This window comes from Mastomys coucha, unplaced genomic scaffold, assembly GCF_008632895.1.
Source record: "Mastomys coucha isolate ucsf_1 unplaced genomic scaffold, UCSF_Mcou_1 pScaffold22, whole genome shotgun sequence".
Lineage (NCBI taxonomy): Eukaryota > Metazoa > Chordata > Mammalia > Rodentia > Muridae > Mastomys > Mastomys coucha.
Window position 1 is genome coordinate 246,468,153 of NW_022196905.1, and position 23,390 is coordinate 246,491,542.

The 23,390-nt window shown below is 44.3% G+C and overlaps 1 long non-coding RNA gene across 2 annotated transcripts in view; it reads right to left on the bottom strand.

Annotated features, from left to right (window-relative positions):
* LOC116070137 overlaps nt 1–22,615 on the bottom strand; it is a 96,598-nt gene extending 73,983 nt beyond the window's left edge. For both annotated transcript variants that reach the window (XR_004110287.1, XR_004110288.1), the window contains exons 1-2: nt 22,345–22,615; nt 791–1,013 (exon numbers count right to left, since the gene is read on the bottom strand). This is a non-coding gene — a long non-coding RNA (uncharacterized LOC116070137). The remainder of the gene's footprint in view (nt 1–790; nt 1,014–22,344) is intronic.
* Nucleotides 22,616–23,390: the final 775 nt, after the last annotated feature.

Sequence of the window (23,390 nt, forward strand, 5' to 3'; positions counted from 1 at the left end):
TGCTTTGCTTGATTCATATCTTGCTGTGGGTGCTCCAGAGGTCCCAGACAGTTCTTCTCCTTTCAAAAAGATTCCAAATGAACATAAATCTTACTGCAGCTCTGACAGCCTCCAGTCATCTGTTTACCAAAATAAACTTTAAGCATACATTGAAAACTAATTCCTAGTGAAATATGCATCCCCGTGGCATTCGAGCCTGGTATTTAATGTCTTTTTTATGGTTAATAATGCATCAGAAGCATCTCTAGTCTGAAGCTGTCATTACATCACATACATGATGAGCGGGACCCATTTCAGTGGCTAAAAAACTTGGAGTCGGGTTTTATTTCACAGAAAAAAAAATACTAATGTATAATTACAGTGGCCCGCTTCCCTTCGTCTATATGCCTGTATTTCTTTTTATAAAACCCTGGCTTGATGAGATCAATCCACTAAAAATACCTGGAGAGAGGCTTTACTTTGCACAAATAAAGTGATGTTCTGTATAAACAAGTCCAAAATCCCCTCATTAGAACAGGGTTCTGTTTGGAGAAGACCCTGGTCTATTCTTTTATATTTGTTGCTTTATTTAAGAGAAGAAGAAGAGAAAAAACATGTGGGATTTTATCATGTGTAAAGTGGTATTTCTCTGTCTCTCCTCCAGGAAGCAGTGGCTGGGGGAAAACAATATTTGAGCAAAACGTTGGCATCTATTGCCATTCAAAGGGCTTGAAGTAAAATAATAAAGTAAAATAAAAATCAAGGGATGCTCCATCTGTGGCAAAGGTGAATATCACTCTGAAAATCTTACCTTATTTCCTGCCTCGATTTGGTCACTGATGATACAAACAGTAAGGATGGTGGTAATGATGAGGGTAAAAAGGTTCCCTTCGGAGTTATCTGGAGGCTCGTATCAGGCTTGAAGAACGGCAGCCCTAGGGCCCATCACGGACATCCATAATGGCCATGTGCGTGCACAGAAGTGATCTCTCTGCAGCTCTAAACCAGTCCATGTGTCTGAGGATGCTGCAGTTCTGTGGGGAAAGCAAACGCCTAGGTTGATTTGTTGCTCTAGAAGCCAAATGAGCTAATTAGATAATGTATATCTAAAGCTCTCTGAATGGGCTTAGCACCTGGGAGACTCTTAGGAAATGGAGACAGGGGAAGAAGAAGAGATACAAGAGGATGCATGAAGGACTGGGGACTGGCATGAAAACCCAAGGGCTCAGAGGCTAGGATCCTTCCCTGTAAAATAGAAGAATAATAACAATAATAATAGCAATGGTGACATGGCGACAATGATGATGATGATGCCTACTTGCTTTTTTACATGCATATAAAGTTAGTTAAAATAGGATGGATGATAGGGCTCAACTGATAGTGTCTCATGAGGACCACTATCATTGCAAATAGCACCACCTATCTTCATGTGTAGGCAAAGCAAGAAATGTGACTAAATCTGGGGCTTTTGAATCTCTGCTCTATTTAAGATTTGCTGATGCTGGAGGGTTTCCACTCACAGCCTGAGATTTGAGCCAAAGTGCATCCCAATAGATGCTTATAGATATCCTTTGAGGCAGAGACACATGTGTTTATTGTGGAAAGTGAGGAGGAGGAGGAGGAGGAGGAAGAGAAAAAAGGAAGAAGAAGAAGAAGAAGAAGAAGAAGAAGAAGAAGAAGAAGAAGAAGAAGAAGAAGAAGAAGAAGAAGAAGAAGAACAGCAACAACAACAAGAACAACAAGAACAACAAGAACAATAACAACAAGAACAAGAAGAACAAGAACAAGAAGAAGAAGAAGAAAAAAAGGAAATGATAGTCACTTTCTTTGTCAGGACCATGGTGATGGACTGTTCCAGAGAGCCATTACAAGCTCTCAGGTGGAAGGCAGAGACAGCTCCCATTTACACTTGAAAGGGAGTCTTCTACACTCAGGCTGGAGGCTGGCTTTATCCAGTTTCCAATAAAGGGCCAGTGAGGATGCCCATTTAAGGACTTCCTTCAAAGAGCTTTAGCTGGATTCCTGTTTACCCAGGACTGATGCAACTCTTAGGAAGAGTTCCCACTGAGGGGTGGTGCTTGCCCTTCCCCCTTAATTTTTTGTTTGGTTGTTTGTTTAAGATCTGAATTTCTGGGATTCACTAAGAGACTTTTAGTTTTAGAACTCTGCTCAAAGGTTGGGGAGATAGATCAGCCAGCAAGAGCATGGAAACCTGCGTGTAGATCCTCAGCACACACATAAAAGTGAGGTAGGAGAAAGGCTAGAATCCATGCAGTGAAGAGGCAGAGACAGAAGGATGCCTAGGCTCGCTGGCCAGCCAGTCTAGCCAATTCTGTAAGCTCTGGGTTCTTTGAGAGACCCTGTACCCTGTCTCAAAAAATAAAGGGGTGATAGCACCCACAACCATAGTTGTCATTTGTGATTAGTGCTGTGCCCAGCTGTCATCAGAGGAGCTTCTCCCAGCAGCCACAGGTGGCGAATACAGAGACCTATACCTGGGACAATCATCGATGGACTGCTCAGCCCCCATGGGGACAGCTGTAGCACTCAACTCCGAAGCTCAGGAGAGGGGATGGAAATGATGTAAAAGCCAAGGAGAGGGAGTCTTGCAGCAAAAGATGTCTTCTGCAGTGACACCACCAATATAGCTCGTGAATACACTGAAACCGCAGGGATCTGCATGACCTGAACAAAACCGGCCCTGGCCTGCCTTCATCACGGGTGGGGGAGGGGCACATAAGATCTCACCCCTCTCTGAGAGGCTATTGGCAGCATCAGTTGTCCAGGAAAGAGTTATTTTCTTCAGTGGCCAACGAAGAAGCTGACCTTGCTCCAATGAATAAGCCCGCATCCATGCCCGGGCAAGAATCTCTCATTCATTACAGGCATGGTCTCCACAGAAAGAGAACACGAGCCTAGGAAAGGGACTTAGCCAGAGGAGTGACAGTGGTGGGGAGGGGAGAGAAATGAAATGCAAATGACTAAAAATCATCGTATATAGGTATAAAACTGTCAAATGATGAAAATAAAAATGCAAAAAAACATGCAAAAATAATAATAAAGTGGGAAATGATTTAAAGAAGACACCCATTGTGAACCTCTAGCCTACACACCACACACACACACACACACACACACACACACACACACACACAGCTCTGTACAAGCGTTTTTCTTCCATTTTTGCCTAGAGAAGAACGTCCTGAGATCCAAAGCAACAATCACCCCAATGTCGCCTGCACCCGGACAGTTTTGGCAATTAGTCCCTGCTTTAGCCTTGAAGCCCCACCCACTCTGTTTCCTGGGAGCTGACAGGCCTCACAGTCTGGAGACAAACGTTGCCAGCTTCCCCTTTTCAGGGCGCTTTAAGAAGTTCCCATTTGGCTGTGTTGGCCTGGCTTCCTTTGACTTTTCTGGGCACCTCCTGCCCTCCCGGTTCAAATCCTTTCTCGGATTCGCTATTGTTTGACTCCACGGTGCTTTTTAAATGTCAGAGCGAATTTGTGTTTCCAGTAAGAAAGCACCTTTTTGCTTTTGGGGCCTGTTTTTAAAAATTGCATGGGATCTTAATTCCCGTGGAAAACTTAACTGTATCCCCAAGAAAAGGAACAAACAGGCAGAGAAAACCAGTGAGCGGGCGGCCCCATGCCTTCACACGCCCTGGCAGACACACAATTGCATACAGCCAAGCTGACTAATGTTGACGTATCCAGGTTGGAAATGACAGGATATTGTGGAGGGCCAGTCACTTAATGAACCCCTGCGGGACCATCTTGGTTACTAACAATTTCTCTCTAACTCATGAGGCAGGGGAATCTCAGCCCCCAGTGTTTCACTCCGTCACGTTCCCCGCTGCCCCCTTTCCCCCGCTCTGCACAAACAAACCAATTATGGCAACGGATATAAATTGGACCCCTTTTCTGAAAATGCTCCCTCAACCTTTTTTTTCCTGCCCTTCCTTACTTGGCGCCAATCACCTTGCTCACCAGGTGCGCCGTGTGCCTGCACGTGGACTCATACGCGTGTACACACAAATGTGTGCATATGCACACTGCAGTGTGTATTCTGTGCACGGCCTTCACTGATTTTTCTGCCCTTTAATTTAACTTGGTTTTCGTCATCTATATATTCCTTTAAAACTTTTTTTTCATGGGATACAACTTAAAAAAAAAATTTTTAGTGCCTTTTATACAGCCCCAAACTCACTCCCATCCCGTACCTGAGGGAGATTACCAGAATAATTCTCAGGCGGTGCCTGAGTAATTCATATTGCCACTAATTGTCCTCTGTCTTAGGTTTCAATTGATGACTTAGCTTAGAGGTTCTGTAGAAAGACCCATCCATGCTTACACAAAGCTATTAAAATATTGGGTTTACAAACTTTTGTAAGAATTAAGGCATAAGAAATTACCCAGTTGTCATGCGAGCCACTGTGAGAAGATAAGGAAAGGCATTTTACAACCAAGCTGCTCAACATGCTTACAGGGCATTTCTGACCAAGGAACTGTTTGTTAGGGATCCTCAACAAGTTAGAAAACTCAGAGTAAACATTTAGAAACACAGACCCATGGGAGATAAAAATATAAGCCTATGTTGGCATGCTTTCCCTGTGTTTTGAGAGGTCCTAGGTTTGAGGCTCAGGACCCTCTGCAAAAAAGAGGTTTAAAAACTTTTATAGGAATCCATTGATACAATCTTCAAATGAAGTTTTCCTTTTCTTTGGATGTGGGTTATGTGCATACATTTGCATTGTGTAATGTATGTGTATGCACACATCTGTGTGTGTGTATGTGTGTATGTGTGTGTGTGTGTGTGTGTGTGTGTGTGTGTGTGTGTGTGTGTGTGCCTGGCCCCTAAAGCTCAACACTCAGCCTCTTTCTCTGTCTTCTCTTTTGATTCAGTGAGGCTGTCTGGCCAGAAGATCTGGGGAGCCTCCAGTCTCTGCCTCTCTAGTATTGGGGTTTTAGGTTCTTGCTACCACGGCCAGCATCTTACATCTGAACTCAGGTCCTTATGTTTGGGTGCAAGCACTTCATGCAATGAGCCATCTCTACAGCATCAGGACAGTTTATTTATTTTAGCAATTCATTGTGTTTGTAGCTTACAATAGGATCAGTTCAGGAAAGATTGTGACCATCTGAAAACAGAGCCAAGATCCTCCATCCCCCTGATGGGTGAGATAAGAGCTCAGAGGCAAGAACCCTCTGCATAACTAGGTTGCTTTGGTTCAGTAAAGTCTTGCCATTTAAGTAGAGGATATGGTCAGAAAGAGGCTGAACAGGTGAAACTGATGTGTGTCACTGGATAACCCAGTCCCGAGTAAAAGCAGGAACCATGCAATGATGCCATTTAGAAATAACTTAGGGCAACAAATCTCTCCTCTAAAGCAACTTTGAGACCCTCGTGTATTAGCCCCATATCCATATTCTACAAGGTGCTGGTACACTGGTATCCCACTAACTGATATGGAAAAACCTGGTAAGGTCTTTGCAGAGCATTGTTAGTCTTTTGGCTGTGGAGAGCTGTTGTCAGACCTTAATATACCAGAGTTCCCTGTGTGCCAACCTCCACACTGCTGCATACACATTTCAAAGGTAGATTGTTGTTGTTGTTGTTCCCTTCAGCATAAAGAATGATTACCCAATTATCTAAGCAGAGTGATGGGTGTCTGTGACAAATCGTGGGCCGGAGACATTTTAAAAATAATAACTTGAATCTTTTAGTGTACTGTTCGATTCGCAAAGCTCATCCAGGCCTGTTCTTTGCCAGGATGCTCAGAGCTGGCCAGTGGCAGGGACAAGGAAAGTCCCAGTGCTTTTACTGTAGGCAGAAATCCATTGCCTTTAGCTCATCCCCCGCTGCTGTCCACCCTAAGGCTGCACAAGGCCCAGAGGACAGGAAGGACCTCTCTTCACAGCCACTCCAGCATTGTGTAACACTCACGGCACCAGCAAAGGTTCATGGGCAAATTTCTGCAGTCCTCTGGGATTTAAGGATATTTAGGGGAAAAAACACCTTTGGGCTTTAAGGGCTGTATTGTGACTGGAGGGGAAGGGAGACGCAGGCATTAAAAATGACAAAGCACTTTCATTTGTGAGAACCATCCAAGGAAGGTGGAAAGGGACTGATTTTTTTCCCAGGGAAAAGCAATTTTACAAGCCCTGCCTGGGTGCATAGAGATGAGAGGGACAGTGGGGACAGCTGGGGATGGCCTCAGACATCCTCAGGGAGGGAGATAGGGATGGTAGGTATTTTCTTCTTATGGGACTTGTATGCAAAATTAAGAGAAGGAGGGGGAAAAAAACTCCGTTTCTGCCCTTTTTCCTTTGATGAGGGCCTTACTGAACCCCAGACAGAGAGATACAGTGAAGGAGCTGACCTTGAATTACCCTGAGGGGCTAGGGCTCAGAGCCTGGCTTGGTCCTTGTAAAGGATGATACTCCTGGGGGTGGGGGGAACACGAAGTAATAAATGCCTTCCGCAGCAATTAAACGAGAGTGCAAAGGTGAGTCTCCTACTCCACCGTGTTGTCTCCTCCCCTCCCTTAAAAACAATAACAAAAATGACAGTCAACAGCCCACCCGGAAGCACTTTGCCCCTCACCCAGAACTCACTGAGGCAGCTGCCTGCTTTTTCCTCTTAGTGAAGCAAACTCCTTGTAGGTTTGCAGATCAGATATTCAGAAGCAGCTGAGAGGGTCCCATTCCATCTTGTGTTTGCTAAAAATGCATCTGGAATCGCATTATTATAGATTATGCAACGGGATGAAGATGAAAACGTAGCCCCAGATCCTTCTGTGGGAAGGAAGTCAGGTGACCCCTTGGAGACCTAGCTGCAGCCTCTTTGTTTCTCCACTGATCTACTTGCCTGGGGGGAACCGTTCAGTTATTCCTGTCTTTTAATTCTTGTCTGGCGGGAGACGTGAAACCATGAAGCAAGGAGAGATTACCCCTGCGTGCTTCAGTCACGTGCCAACACAGGCACACATGTACGCATGCGCGGAAGGGTGAAGGTTTTCGTGCCTACCTTAGATTTAGCAGCTTGGTTATAAGAATTAGAAGTAAGGGGAGCTGGGAGAGGGGTCAGTGAGCAAACTGCAGAAGCATGAGGGCTTGAATCTGGGTCTCTTGTCCCTGTGGGTATGTCTAGTCAGATCCTTATAACGCACAGCCCAGTGGGTCTAACCAATCAGTGAGCTTCAGGTTTCTATGAAGACAACCTGTCTCAAAAAAATAAAGTGGAGAGATAGAAAAAGATACCCAGTATTGAGCTCTGGCCTACACACACACACACACACACACACACACACACACACACACACACACACTGTGATGTCTATTCTTGGTTGTCAACTTCACCACATCTGGGATATTAACTAAAATCCGAAAATGGAGGGCACACCAGTGAGGGACTCTTGCTTAATTTAAAGAAGGTACATCCACTTCTAATCTGGATCTTTGAGGAGAGGAGACACACTTTTAATCTGGGCCAAACCTTATATGGAAGCCTTATAAGGACATAGAAGGAGGATGCTCTTGGTCTTTGCTCGTCTTCGTCTTGCTCCCTATTCCTTCACTGTCACTGGAGCCTACTTCTTCAGTATTCTAGCATATACAGAAGACCAACTGAGACATCTAGCCTTGTGAACCAAACTACTAGATTTTTGGACTTTCTATTCACAGCCATTGTTGGATTAGCTGGACTGCAGCCCGTGAACCATTCTAATAAGTCTGCTTCCTGTATTTATAGAGAAATTCATTCTGTAAGTTCTGTTACTCTAGAGAGCCATGACTAATATGCACATACACACACACATATTTTAGCATATTTGTCATCGCTGGAGGAAATCATATCTTTGGGAGCATACCCTTAGAGGAGACATTAGGATTCTGGCTCTTCCCTTTCTCTCTTTTAGCTTCCTAGTTACCATGAGGTGAGCATCTTTGCTTCACTGTGTGCCCACTTTCATGATGCTCCAACTCATCACAGGCCCAAGATGACAGAACCAACACACATACACACACACACACACACACACACACACACACACACACTATCTAATCTTTTTTTGCCAATTTGACACACCAAGGAAGAGAGACCATCAACTGTAGAATTGCCTACATCAAATTTGTGTTGATTGATATTGGAGGATCCACGATATTGAGAGTAATACATCCCTAAGCAGATGGACCTGGGCTGTATAAAATAATCTAACTGAGCATGCCAGAGGGAGCAAGACAGAAAGCAGCATTCCTCCATGGTCTCTGACTTGATTTCTGCTCCAGGTTCTTGCATTGGCTTCCCTTGATGATGAGCTGTAGCCTGTAAGTTGCTTTTGGCCATGATGTTTACCATAGCAACAGGAAGAAAACATGGGCAACATACCCAACACCATACTGCACACACAAGAATTAGAAAGAGGAGGGCAAAAAAATCCTATCTGTTCTGATTAGCTATGTAGCCTTAAGAAAATCATTTTAACTTCTCAGGGCTTTGGTTTCCTCTCATGAAAATATGAAGCTCTGAATTCCATGACTTCTACCACAAAGCTTTTCCTGATTCAGCGGCTGCATTTTTTGAAGAAAATCTCACTCAGAAAAGCTGCTGTAGGTTTTGCAGGTGCAGAGGCACATGGGTAGCCTCTGCTATGCACAAAGGATAAGGAAGTAACTCAGTGTCATTCCCTCATAAGCCCCGCCTCCTAGGGCACACCCTCTGTTGTCTTCCCCATCCCCATCACTTCCTTACACTTTTGGTGGCCCTATATCTATAGATAGCTTTCTCTCCAGAATGTCATTGGTATGGTGATAAATCTGGTATAGAAGCAAACCAGCACTGGGTTCCTGGCAGAGACTACGGAGGTAACCACAGCCCATTGGAGCATGCAGAGAGATTGGCTGCATGCTCCAGTGCCCCATAGCATGTCAATACCCCTGAATAAACTAATGAACCCATTTGCCCTTCATGAGAACGTGCCTTGGAGTCAATGAAATAGGTGTGGTTAGAGACACAGCCAATACTGAGTAGAAGGATAGATAGATAGATAGATAGATAGATAGATAGATAGATAGATATAGATATAGATATAGATATAGATATAGATATAGATATAGATATAGATATAGATATAGATATAGAGAGAGCTATAAGGATAAGTAGCTAAGGGTGCTTCAATGGGAGAAGTATGTGAAGAACTAAGTTAGGGAAGCCACATAAAACCAGACTCGGTGGTGCAGATGTGTAACCCCAGCAGTCTGATGGAGAGATGGTAGGCAGAGAGAGGAGAGTCCCCCAGATGCTGATGCTCCAGCTAGTCTGGTATACAAAGCAGTTAGCAATAATAGGTATTGTCTCAAACAAGGTAGAGGATGAGAACACACACACACACACACACACACTCAATCAGATGTGAAAATCCATCCCCATGCTTGCACCCATATCCTAGAGCAGAGAAATCCCCTAAGCTCTCCCTTCTGTGGTGGCTGCTGTAAAGATAAGGAACATTCCACCTCTCTACAAGCTAATTCCACAAATACTTAGGCCTCTGGTTCCCAGCCTTGGCCTTAAAGCACTTCCAAGGCTACTTACAAGCCACAGCCTCTCAGCCTCCCCTGGTGATGACGCTGGGACTATACTACATCACAGGTGTGTGTAGGAGCCCCCTGTTAGTGAATGGGCCCCCTTGCACCACACATGATAAATGACATGTCACTGGACTCAGGTTGTAGAGCAGCAAAGCACTGTGAACGTGTGTAGGTGGCTTCGGGTTTTCACAGCACTCACCTGACAAGCCAGGCCCCTAAGGTGAGAAGGGATCCTTGATATGCTGATAAACAGGTCCTCAAATTGTTTGGAGATCTGATTTTAAATGTTGGCTGCTTTCTGTGGCTCAAATGATACCTCTGTCCCTAGCATGATCTTTACCATAGTAGTTGTGCTTATAGCTGACATGGAGAACCCCTGATCAGCAACAGCACCCCATAGGATGTAGTGCCAAAACTTATAGATGGAGCTTGACCCCAAGTGAGGAGGGAAAGCCCCTGGTGTCTGCTGGGCCAGCTGTGCTTTCTCCCGGGTCCCCTGGAAAAGCTCTCTTTTCATTCCTCTCTCCTAAAAGAATGTATCTAAACTTGTACATTTAGATTTCACTGATTGGAGCTGGGACCCATTGCACACCCTTTAATCCCAGCACTCAGGAGGTAGAGGCAGGTGGGTGTCTATGAGTTTGAGGACAGCCTAGTCTACCTAATGAGTTCTAGGACAGTAGCTGCCATATATGAAGAACCTGGTTCAATAAATAAATTAATAATAAAATCAATCCCACTATTTTCTGAAGACCCCAAAATAATCACCCCCATCCTGAACCCCGGGCTCTTTACTTCAGCCTCTGGCAGGCATCATAAACGCAGCACTTACACAGCAGCCCCACCTCAGATGTTCTCTCCCTGTCTTTAGCTCAATAAATGCTACCAACTTCCATTTGCTCAAGATAAGAACTCTCATTCCTCCTCTACTCCTGGACTTCCTTACTTTATCTGCAAGCACATCCTGAATCCAACCCTTTCTCCCATCCCCACTATGACTGATTATCCTGGCCCAAGTTACACCGTCTTACTTACTTACTGAGCCATGAAGTTAGATCTGTGTGTTCTCTGGTCTGTTCTTGACCCCCAGGATCTGTTTTCTGAACTGGGGCCAGAAGTCTCTTCTGTATGCCTGCCCGTCCCCCACCCCCCATGCACACATGCTTGCCCCCAGTTCCTCTTGTGGCTTCTAATTTGACGGATTTGTCAGCTTCTCCAAACCCCAGCCAGTGCCATCTCACTCAAGTCCTTAGTGAGACACACAGTTAACTTTAATCTTTACCTTTGATATTCTTACCACTATAGCCCCAGCATCTGCATAGCTGGCTATCCTTACTAAGGAGAATTCAAAAGTATCACCTTCTCTGAAGGATCTTCCTTGCTCACCTTCGATATTCACTATATATATCTAGAGAAAAGTAACACAAACAACAAGCAAACAAAAAGCCCACAAGCAGCAACAGCATAAACATAACTCTATGAACACAGAGACCTCTGTGAGTTAGATAGCCAGGTAAGTAACAAAGGCTGTGACCAGAAAGCCTGACAGTGGGGGAACTAAACACACCAAGAGAGAGACCTTTTTTGCTCATAAGGGAGCTGGTCAGAGTCCTTTCCTCATGCTTCTTTACCACCATCCAAGGCATTGCCAACTTCTGTAGGATCCATGTTAAGGTCTAGCTAGGTCAGTATCTTAGACAAATACATTTTAGCATATTTGTCATCACTATGACAAAATACCACAAGCAAGCAACTTAAAAAGAGGAAAAGTTTATTTTAGTTCCTTTGGAAGTTTCAATTCAGGACCACTTGGTTCTGTCATCTTGGGCCTGTGATGAGGTGGAGCATCATGAAAGGGGGGGCACACAGTGAAGCAAAGATGCTCACCTCATGGCAACCAGGAAGCTAAAGGAGAGAAAGGGAAGAGCCAGAATACTAATGTCTCCTCTAAGAGTATGCTCCCAAAGATATGATTTCCTCCAATTGGACTTCACCTCTTTTTTTTTTTTTAAAGATTCATCTCATTTTTAAATTACGCATATAGGGGTGTATGTGTAAGATGCAGGAATCTATGGAAAAGGGGCTGATTCCCCTGGAGCTGGAGTTACATGCAATTACAAGCTGCCCACTCTGGTGCTGGGAACCAAACTTGGGTTCTCTGCAAAAGAGGTGCATGCTCTTCACAGCTGAGCAATCTCTCCCACCCCAAGACCCTGCCTATCAAAGCCTCTATCATCTTCCAATAGTGCCAGCATCAGGACCAAGTCTTTAACACATAGCCTTCAAGAGGTATCTCATATCTGAATCACATCAATGCAGAAGTGTCTTACATATCCCTGACTCACCTGCCTCAGAAGAGAATCCACTAGACCTGGCCATGACAAAGAAGATGGGTAATGCACCATGACAGTGTACTGAGAGAATGAATGGTAATAAAAGAATTTGCTTGCTTAACAGCAAATATGTCAGTTTCCTTTAGATAACCATCAATGCTGGGAAGGGAGGCTCAGAAGGTAAAACAGGCACCCCCTTCCTTTTAGTCCTACTGGGAATGCTTGTACCATGGAAACCATACATAAATGAACTCACCATTAGTCATCATGGGCTTGACCCATTTCATCCTCTCCTTCCTACAAGCCTAGACTCACCACACAAGCTAAAGAGGAATGAAGCAAGATGCCCACAGTGGCTGGATAGAGAAACCTGTGCCTTCTCAACTTTCTGTCTCCCTGTCTTCCCCTTGGGTCTCTCTGTGTCACTCTTGAAGGAGTGATTACATGCTTCTGAGTCCCTGTGCTATTTATTTCAGGTGATGAGTATGGGGGGGGGGTCATGATTTCTTAGCATTGTTTTCTTCTAAACCTTGTTAAAAGGCAAACGTCCTAAGGAGTACATCGGATCCTAAGTCCTATGGGGCCCCTGGTGTGTAGGTGAGTGAGTCCATAGATGCTGTCTCTTGCTGGGCTCAGGAGAATGGGTAACTAGAGTTTGCAAGTGGGACTTGCCACAGTGTCTTGGTAAGCTTTGCACATCAAAGCCCTTTTCTGAACACCTGTAGGAAAGTCTAACTCTGCAGATCTTTTTGAAGTATTCATCGCATAATCAGTTAACAAAGAAGAGCACCTGGTGCCCTTCATGTAGCATTATAAGAGCTGCTCAAATTTCAGAAAAGGAATCCATTCATAGAACTGTTGAAAACCTACTATGTGTCAGTCCTAGGGGTACATCATGAACAATTCACTGAAAAATTCATTAAAAAAAAAAATCAGGATAGTGTGGTATAAGAGCTCTCAACCTTGACCCTGTTGGATATTCGCAGTCAGGTGACTCTGTCGTAGGATTCCTATGGTTTATGGGATATTTATCAGGAACATCTTCTACAAGATGTCAGTAGCTCATCTCTCCTCAGGTGTAGCAACCACGAAAGTAAGTGCCACCACGTAAATAAGACCACCAAGTGTCTCCTGTGGTATGACATCACCTCTTATCAATTGTCACTGCACTAGTGAGTTTGATTATGATATTTGGGATCAGATCGAGATTCAAATCCTGGCCTAGTCAACCATTAGCTTTAAAAAAAAAAAAAAAACTAAGGCTAATCTGTTTACCATCATGAGTCTTGGTTTACTAATCTATTAAGTAGGTGAATATGTATATGACCTAAGATAAATAAGTGTGCATGGTTAGGGTCACGATTAGCTCATGGAAGTATGGAAATGCTACCTAACAGAGCCAAAACTTGGTTTGCTCTGAGACCATGAAAATTCCACCATCAATTCAAACTTTAGAAAGGTATGTATCACAGCGAGCTTTTATTATTTTATCAGTGTGGTCTGTACCATGACAGGCATGTCTGCATCCCTCTGTGTCTGTAGAAATACTGAATAGGGCATCAGTGGGAACACCAAATGGTTCTTGCTCTTAATTAAGCAGGTTCTAGCATTTTCCTTCATTATCCCTTTGGTTCATTAGGTACTGTGATGGTCCCCTAGACAAAGAGTCTTTCATGCATATGTGTCTTAGAGAAGACTGAGTTCCAAGTGGGTTCCAATATTATTTACTCTAAGTAACTAGAACTGAGAAATAGCAGAGAGTGTGAGAAGAGTCATGTGATCAAGAGCATATTACATGTAGAAGCTAGGTTTGCTCTCTGGTTGCTCTAAAGTTTCAATGAGCGTCAAACACTTTAAGTATTTGCTCATCACAGCTTCACACTCAAGACCATAACTTTGGTCTCAGAGGGACTGGCACATGAACATTGGGCTAGGTTGGAAGCACTGAGTGTAAAGCTTGTAAGAAGAAAGAGGAAGGACCAGGAATGGTGATATCAGAATGGTGAAATATGACTAGTGATTAAAGACATAATTAGCACAGGAATATTTTGACAAGTGACATGCTGATTTGATCAAGGAAACAGTAAGCTTGTATTGGAGAGAGGAAAGGAAAAAAATATGTGATAAGGTATATTTTTAAAATCCATGGTCCATGAAGACCATGAAAAGACATGAGAAGAATAATAGAACCTTCTCGATATTTTCAAGAAAAACATGCCCTGGGTCCTTCATGGCCCAGTGTCCTTTTGTGTCCAGTAAACAAGGTAAACTTGGAAGTTTAATGTACATAAAGCCTCAAGGAAAATCCAAAAATGGAGTGGCAAAGTATGGGATCCTTAACCCGTGAGTTGAAGTGTGCTGGGATGTGGGCCCATCTGGGTAGACAGAAGTGATGTTGACACCCTTGTGGGAATACACTTACATGAGAGCCCACCTAAGTGGACGGAGCACTTGGCTGATGCCTCGTCACCTGGGATTGATGCCAGATGTGTTGCTCATAGAAGGTCATCACCTCCATCACATTTGGGTGTCTTCTGCTGATGGTGCTTAAAGCACTTGAGACTTGGTGCCCTCGATACCTCATTAAGTGGGAGGCAGAGAAGGCTGGAACTGAAAACATTCTAACACACTGAGGGACTGTGATCACTTTAGTTGATGAGAGATAATCAACTTCCTAGTGGACTTTGAATTTTCAATATTGTTTGTCCATTTGATCCTTACATTCAAACAATGATAACAGCCTTATTCTAAAGGTAGAGTATCTCCTAGAGTATTCTGCTTGATTCATAATCCCTAGAAGTAAAACTTTCAATTATTTTAACTGATTTCATGGAATTTTGCCTATTATTTTCCAAGTGTTGTTTCTTGGTTTTTCACTGTCAGCCATTATTTGTGGACTTCCAACTATAGTAAATGAGGCTCTCTCTCTGTCTCTGTCTCTCTGTCTCTGTCTCTCTGTCTCTCTGTCTCTGTCTCTCTCTCTCTCTCTCTCTCTCTCTCTCTCTCTTTATCTATCTATCTCTCATCTCCCCACAAATAAGTACATAAAATCCTTACCCTCTCCCAATCATGATAATGTCATTTTCTTTAGAGCAGCATTTGGCTCAGCTGACCCAGATTACAATTCCTTTGTTTTTTTCCTATACAATTTTTGTTTTTATCATCATTCTGACACTGTGGTCAAATACTTGAGAAAACTTAACAGAAAAAAAAAGGTTTATTTTGACCTATGGTTTCAGAAGTCTGTAATCCCTTTGTCTATTGTTTTATCCAAATGGTAGAACAAAGCTGCTCATCTCATGGTAGCCAGGAAACAGAGAGGCAAGGGAAGCCAGGGACAAAATATCCTCTCCCAAGACATGATCCCAGTGATTTCCATCCTCCAGTTACACTTCATCCCCTGATGGTTTCACCCCACTCGATAGCCCCACCTTCTGAAAACTGAATCTTCAACACAGAAATCCTTCAAGGACATTCCAGTCACAATGCACAATAGCTCTGTTCCCAGTATCCTATGTTGCCATCTTTTAGTTTCTATTTGGTAACCATGGACATATCTGTACTTCTCCCTGGATTTAGATGCCACTACTTTATATGTCTGTAAACTGGATGTTTTATTAATCTCATCTCGCAAGAGTCCTAGCCCTATGGTTTTCTGAAATGTTCTTGTTAGAGCTGGACAGTCCCTCAGCCTGGAACCCAGCTACTGCCTTGAGATGTCCCCTCCAATCGTCCCAAGGATTTTCTTTTCCTCTTTGTTGTGCTAAAGGTTCTGTTTCCCACCTCCCACTCACTTGATTCACACCTACTAGTGAGCACTATTTATGCTATTCTGCACAAAAGCCAAACAAAGACGCAGGGCATTTTTTTAAAAATATTCTAAAGTCACTTTCTTTTTGGTACAAATGACACAGAAAGGCCCCAAGTCCAGAATCCATCTAACCCTGAGGCCAGGTCCTGGTGACCTGCTGCGCAGTCACAGTAGAACCCTAACAGTCCTGGCCAAGGGGATGTCTCAGGGCCTGGAGGCCCTCCAGATGCCTCTGCCTTATGTGGGCTGTGCTCATGTCCACTTCATCCGTGGCAGGATTCTTATCTTAAAGCACTTTTTTAGCCCCTGACTCACCATCCCTCATGGCAGTTTCTTATTTCTGGGATTAGCTGGTTTAAAAAAAAAAAATTGCTTCTGGGCATGTGACTATTCTCAGAACTTTAATGTCAGAAATAATGATCCTGTTAAATTGGAGCTCATTACCACAGAATGAGAGACTCCATTGAGCCCTGATTTTTTTTGAGGGGGGGTCCTCTTCAGCTCTGACATGGGCACCATGGGGAGATGGGGGTGTTTGGAGTAGCAAATTTTAAAATAATAAGAAAGCTCTCCTTTCACTGATGCAGGGGAGAGGGCCCATCCTCCATTGTTCTCAGGAAGCACTTGCTGGCCCTTTGTTGTTGGTCTCACAGAAGTTTCCTGAGCCCCTTAAGCCACTAATACTGGTTGTATCCCCGGCAGCCATAACACATACTTAAAGCATTATTTCCAGCCCGGCTTTTCCCATAATGAATCTGACAATCCCGTTTTATGATTTGTTGAGTGGTTAATTCAAGATATGCCGATCTCTGGAATGAGCTCTCCCAGTAGAATCATCAGCCTTCACCCACCTTCATAGAGGCCCAGCATCACCATCCACAGAGAACACACACCGACATGGCAGGACCATGGTGCTGCCCCACGCCTGGAACTTTGAAAGGGGCTTCTGCCTCTACTTTTCTTCCTCTGAAAGAACACTTCCCCCCTATATACCCATTAGTCCTTCTCTGATAAGCTGTCAGAGCAATGGGGGCAGCACATGAGGCAGCTAATATCTCTGTAGCTGGGACCTAACATTCCCCAGAGCTTTGGCCACCACCAAAAGCAACAGAGGAAACAGAATGTCTGGCAGCACCCATCTGAGAGAGAGACTGAGGGACTGGGAGAGTCTTTAATCCAGAGATGCAAGGCACTACCATGAAGTACACCCATGTCCCCATTGACTTGCTTTCCTTTATAGAAAGGAATGTTTTCTCTCACAAGGGCAGAGGGAAGAATGGAGAGACCATTAGGGGAAAATCATATTTTGATTTAAGAGCTTAAGAATTTAAAACATAATTTGACTTAAGATGTTAAGAGAAGATATTTTTCAATAGAAGGGAATGGGGTTCCCTACAATTGTTTTCTTCTAGTTAGAGTATCCACATGGAGATAGGACATCAGTAGGTATTCTGGTAGAGGGTCATTTTTCTTATGGTCAGGCTCACTGAGTCTAAGATCTGTGCAAGTATGTAAGCACAAGTATGCACATGTGTATAAAGGCAAGAGGTCAACCTCTGGAGTTGTTCCTCATGCTCCATCTACCACTGGCCCAAAACTCACTGAGTATGCTCTGGTAGTTAACCAAAGAGCACCTGGGGTCCACTATTCCAACAGTTCCCTAGTGCTGGCATTTCAGGCGGGCCACCACACTCAGCCTTTTATGTGGGTTCTGAGGATCAACTCGTATCCTCATGCACCCATGGTGGCATTTACTATCTGAACTGTCTCTCTAGCCCCATAAGTCACTTTTAAAATGGAGAAGTGGGTGTCTGCTCAATAGTTAAAACAAACAAATGTATTTTCTAGATATAAGATGCTACTTTGAAACAGGAGCCAGCAAATGTTTTCATCGAGGACCAGGGGACAAATTTAGAACTTTAAGGAACCTGTTATCTGTGTTATGACCACTGTAGTGTGACCAGTGATAGGACTAAAACAGCCAAAGACAATACAGAAGTGAATGAGCATGTCTATGTTCAATAAAACTTTATTTATACAATAGGCAGTGGGGTGGTTCCCAGGACTTACTTTAAAATATACTGGGTATAGTGACAGAGATAGGAAATAAAGAGTGTGTTACTACCATGTGTGTGCTTGCAGAAGTCACACTCTTGTATAGCTTGTGCATGTAAATCTTTGTGTGGGAGAGATGTGTATGTATATGAGAGAGGGAGGGGAGGATTCTGGGAGTAGAGAGAAGAGAGAGATTGAACATATATACACTCGCAGAAAGAGAAAATCCCTAAGAGGCCTTGGTCATTGTCCGTGCAGCCAGGTTTCTGTCACTGCGAGCCTTCGTCCCCAGGGATACCCCGGGGGAGTTGTACAGAGTGTCCAAATCCCTGCTACTTCACACTTTTTGCTTTGGGCATCTGCCTTGTGAAGGGAAAAAACCTAACTACATGTAACTATGTCCTGAAGGGAAGAAAATGTGCTTCCCCAGGTTGGTATATCAGGTTGGAGGCTTGTCACTGGGGTTTTCAAAGTGAGAATTCAGACCCCATCTGTGCTTAATAACAACCAGAATGTTCTCTGTTCCAGAGGCAAGAAAGGAGCTGACAGAGAGGGAGAAGATTGGAGAGGTGGGGGCGGGGTGGGGTGCGGCAGCAGGCAGAGATGCTCAGCCTTGGTGGCAGGCTTGCTCAGGATAACCCTCCCTTGGACTCCAGTCATTGACCTCTTATCTATGGTCATCACAGGGTTGCTGGAAACAGCATGTTTCAAAAGCATCATGTGAGCATTTTCAGAGACCAGGGCAGCAGCGCTCATTCCTTGTGTTGCCGTGTATGTGTGTATATATTTTTTAAGTGTCTAACATATGGCAGCATCTATGTCTGGGGGTTAACATACTTCCTTGGAGGCTGATCCATCCCAATATGCCATTGCTCTTCTCCAGCCATTTTCTTTTAACTGTCCCTTCTACCTAAATGCATCATCCTGACTTTAAAAGCCTTGTAAGCCAGGTAACAGCCCCCGGTAGACTTGAACACACATAGCTCCTCAAACATCCAGGAAGCCCCACTGGACCACTTTGCTGCCACTTCCTGTCTCCATAGCGGACATTTTGTCACAGCGTAAGACAGGAAAGCTCACCGCCCCCATTCTTTCTAAAGCACACCACATGGTGCTGATCCCATCCTATACCCAATCATCTCTAAATAGAGGTTTCTCTCCCACTTCCTGCTAGTTCAGTATCAGAGCGTGCCATGGGTATGCCCTACATTTGAAATCTGACATCTCCTTTTCTTATTCCCTTGTCTCGGGCTTGGCAGAGCACTTATAGTCGGAAGCCCTTTAACTAGGGAAGCCATTCTTCTGCTGGGAGATGACCTTTTATATGGAAGATGGGGCTGTCATAAGTGATGTCTGGTATATGAAAGTTTCCTGTGTTTGCACCAAGGATCCGGACCACACCACACATGCATGGGCATGAGCATTTGAGGTGTGTTTTTTATGCACGTAATTTATAAAGATTACATTTTCACTGTACGTGAACCTGAAAACCTATTGCCACTTTTTGAGAACACGGTTGACCCTCATGAGGGGCATGTCCATCCAATTAGATTTTTTTTTAATCGAAAAGAAAATATTTGTCAGATTCGAAAACTCTTGGGGGTAGAGATATGTGAAAAGATTGTTCCAAAGATGAGGTATTTCCACAGGTTTTCTAGAAACTAATTGTAGAGCTTTGAAGTTATGAAAATGCCCTTTAAATAATTCTTCCCAGAGACCTGAGGAGTAAAAGCGATGATTTTTTTTCATTTTCCAAGATAAAATCTTACATCCTGAAGTGTTCAGAATCACCTTTGTCTCTTATCAGAAGTCTAATGTCTGATTTGCCTCCAAGCTGAGCATTATTTGCTATTTGCTCACGATGTTAATCCGTCTCACTGTGCATTGTGAGAGTCAGTGTGAGCTTTGCAAAGTGGGCGATGATAAGAATCTTTTTTTCACCTGGCGGGAGTCCTCTGGGCGCCCCACTCAAGAGTAATGAGTCCTACCTTCAGGACCTCTGTCCTCTGCTCAGGTGTCTCACACGTTACAGTTAAGAGCAGCCCAAGGCAGCCTAGCCCACAGAGCATCCTGTGAGGATGGATGGAAATGCCCACGACTGGCCCCAGCCATTCCATTAGGAGTCAGTGATGATGACAACCTCCAATTAATGGAATTTTAAATATTGCATGTCATAGAATGGCTACTCTAAATCTGTGGGTGCCCCCTTTGATCTCGACCCATGGACCCTGTGTTTCTAGACCATGGCCTAAGGACTGCATTCATGAGCATCTTTACAAACGAAGAATAAGTTTGCTGCTGCCAGAGACACTGACCATTGAGTCCCTAACTCCTTCTTAAGGAAGGAAGGGACAGATCCTGGTGACTATGAAAATACTTCTGAAGGCTGTAAGCAATATCGATATTTTGACTGTAATAATATTTTATATTGCTGGGCACTTGGGAGACAGAACCAGGTGGCTCTCTGTGAGTGAGTTTGAAGGCAGCCTGGTCTATAGAGCAAGTTCTAGGACAGCCAGGGCTACAGAGAAACCCTATATGGCAATAATAATAATAATAATAATAATAATAATAATACTTTTGTATTTAGACATAGTCTCTCCTTATGACAACCCAACGAGGATATGTTTAAATGCAAACCAGGATTCTGAGAATTTAAATTTCTTAGCTATATTCATACAGGTGGACCTAAAATTCAGATCCAGATAGATTTGACCCATGAGCTGGTGAGCCTGTTTACTATGGATCATATTGTAAGAACTGTCCTAGTCTAGTTGCTAGGTGAAAGCTCTTTGGGGAAATGGGGTACGGTGGGGAGAGAAGAGGAGAGCGAGAGGGGGAAGGGAGAGAGAAAGAGAGGGGGAGAACGGAGGGGAGAGAGATTAATACAATTGGTTACTCTAGCATTGAGGAGAGCAGAGAAGAACATAGACAAAGGAAATGTCTACAGCTTTAGTTCTGTCTTGCCCAGTCTATCCATAGGCCCATTCTACCCACAGTTGGTTTTTTTTTAGTACAGGGTTGCTTAGCCCACAGCGGGTAACTTGATTCCTGAGCCCTTTCCCTAGCACCTTTCTTCTAGAATCTGAGGGACTGTAAGTTGGCTGCAAATGGATAGAAACCCTTGAGTCAATGGCCAAGGGTGGTATGGTAGGCAACCCTGGCTCCTGCTTTCTTCTGAGGACAAGCTGAAGTGTGTTCCTGCCTACAGATGGCTCAAAGAAAGCTTCCACGGGGTCGACTGAGCTGCTCCGATACAGTCAAGTGGAACCAGGTCTCAACTTTCCCCGTCAGGGTGATTTGTTTTCTGATACCAAACAGAAACTTAACCTTGTGTGGCAGAAGCAGAGGCTCATGGAACTGAAAAAGCCACATGGTTCCTGACCGGGTCAAGTGTAGCCTTTGATTAGGGGCTCCAGTGAGGTCACCCGTTTCTTCTTCTCCCTTGTCATTCGCAGTTGCCTGCTCCTTCTTGCTTCCTTTCTCACAGGGACCTCCGGGACTCTGAGATACAGCAGCGCCTGTGTCCTCTGTTCCTCTCGCTGAACACTCCACAAGAAAATTGAAGAGTTGGTGAGATGGTTCAGCGAGTAGGGGAGCTTGCTTCCAAACCTAGTGGTGTGAGTTCTACCCCCAGGGTGAAAGGAGAAAATCAACTCCTGGAAGTTGTCCTCGGACCTCTGGCCATGCACATGCCAAGTGTATGTACACACATATTAACAAACAAACAAACAAACAAACAAACGATTCTCTCAGCAAAAGTCACATGGAAACCTATAGGGTCCTGTGAGGAAATCTGAACCAAATAGAATGGCTGAGGAGAGGTGAAATATTCTGATTGGCCTAGGCTCGTGTCACGTGACTCCTGGAGTCGACCCAGTCCACCTGACGTGAAGGAAATGGGAGGATAACAGTTGCGTGGTACTTAATGGGTATCAGGGGTCGAGGATAATAAACATCCACAACTATGGGGCACATGGACCTTGCCACAAGAGGAACCTGCACGGACCAGGTGAGGTAGAGCATCTTGAAACTCCGGAAATCTTGAAATTTGAGATTGGCAGGAGTGGAACCAGCCCCTTCCCTGTTTCCATGTCTGCCTTGGAGCATTTAACCAGGGAATCCCCAACCAGGTGGCCACACCTGGACCAAATGCCTCTCCTGCTAATGCAGCATCTCAGCGCCTTAGCGTTCAACCAATGGCGTTTTCCCACCCTGGATACTCTCACCCTCTGAATACGGGGTATGCATTCACCGGGCAGTGGTGGCACATGCCTTTAATCCCAGCACTTAGGAGGCAGAGACAAGCGGATCTCTTGAGTTCGAGGCCAGCCTGGTCTACAGAGTGAGTTCCAGGACAGCCAGGGATACACAGAGAAACCTTGTCTCAGAAAAACAAAACAAAACAAAACAAAAAAACAAAAACAAAAACAAAGGGGTATGCGTTGAAACCCACCCCAATAAATATGAACAAGCTAAGATCGTCTCAGAGAGCTGCTACATTAAAAGATCATCAGAGAAGCCCTTTATCTAAAGAACCATAACACTGAGATTCTTGGAGAAGCCCCCCATCCCCACCTACCTCTCTCCAGAGTCCTGTGGTCTGGACACCCTGAGAGGAAGAAAGCAGAAGACATGGAGCTATGATGTTCATCCCACACTCTGTTTACCCCTTCTAGCCTGGCAAGCACTGACATCTGACACCCTGAACGTCACAAGAGGAGAGGCAGAACCAAGAACCACACACAACACACAATCTGGGCTGTCCAAAAACTGGGCGGGAACATTCTGGTCCTCTGGTGTATGCTGTTAGGCTTGCATGGGCTCATGAACCCAACAAACCAAGAATGTCCTGGGCTTGCTTTCTTTGACTGTGACTGACTCCAGGCGCATGTGATATCATGGAGCTAAGAAGCTGGTGTCTATTCGCTTGGTGTGTTTTTGTTTGGGATCTAGGTTTGGTTCCTAGCAGTCTTATCAGGTGGCTTGGATCTACCTGTAACTCTAGTTCCAGGAAACCTGATGCCATCTTCTGGCCTCTCAGGTACCAAGAATGTACGAGGTACCTGGTGCCTATATATACATGTGCTGATACTCTCATATACATATGCTTTTTGTTTTTAACTTTTTTTTTTTTTAAGAAACTAAATCACCTCAAATCTTGCTTGTATCATTAGTGCCTGGAAGCATCTTTTCAAAAGAATGGAGTCCCTGACCCCACTCATGACATGCTAAGTAAATCCAGGTAGTCACCCAGAAGAGCAGCTGGCAAAGCTGTCTCTATGGGATCAGAAAGTGATTGTTTCCGACTTCAAATTTAAGCCTTCTGTGGATTCTCACTCAAGTCTGACTACTCTTGAAACTGGAAAACGCCCCTGTATTATAAATATAGTGGCATGGCTGTGTCCCAATATGTTTTTATTTACAGAAACAGGCCACAGGTCACATTTGGTGCTCAAGCTTTAGTTTAGCCATCTCTGGCCTGGGGGACCACAACTGGGACTGAATTCACCTGTTTGTCACCTCTGCCCTCTGGGCTTACATCGTCAGATGAGTTGTCAGAATGTGATCCAAAATAATCTTTGTTTACCTTCCCAAAGTGCATAGATGGAAGTCTTGCTTAGGAGG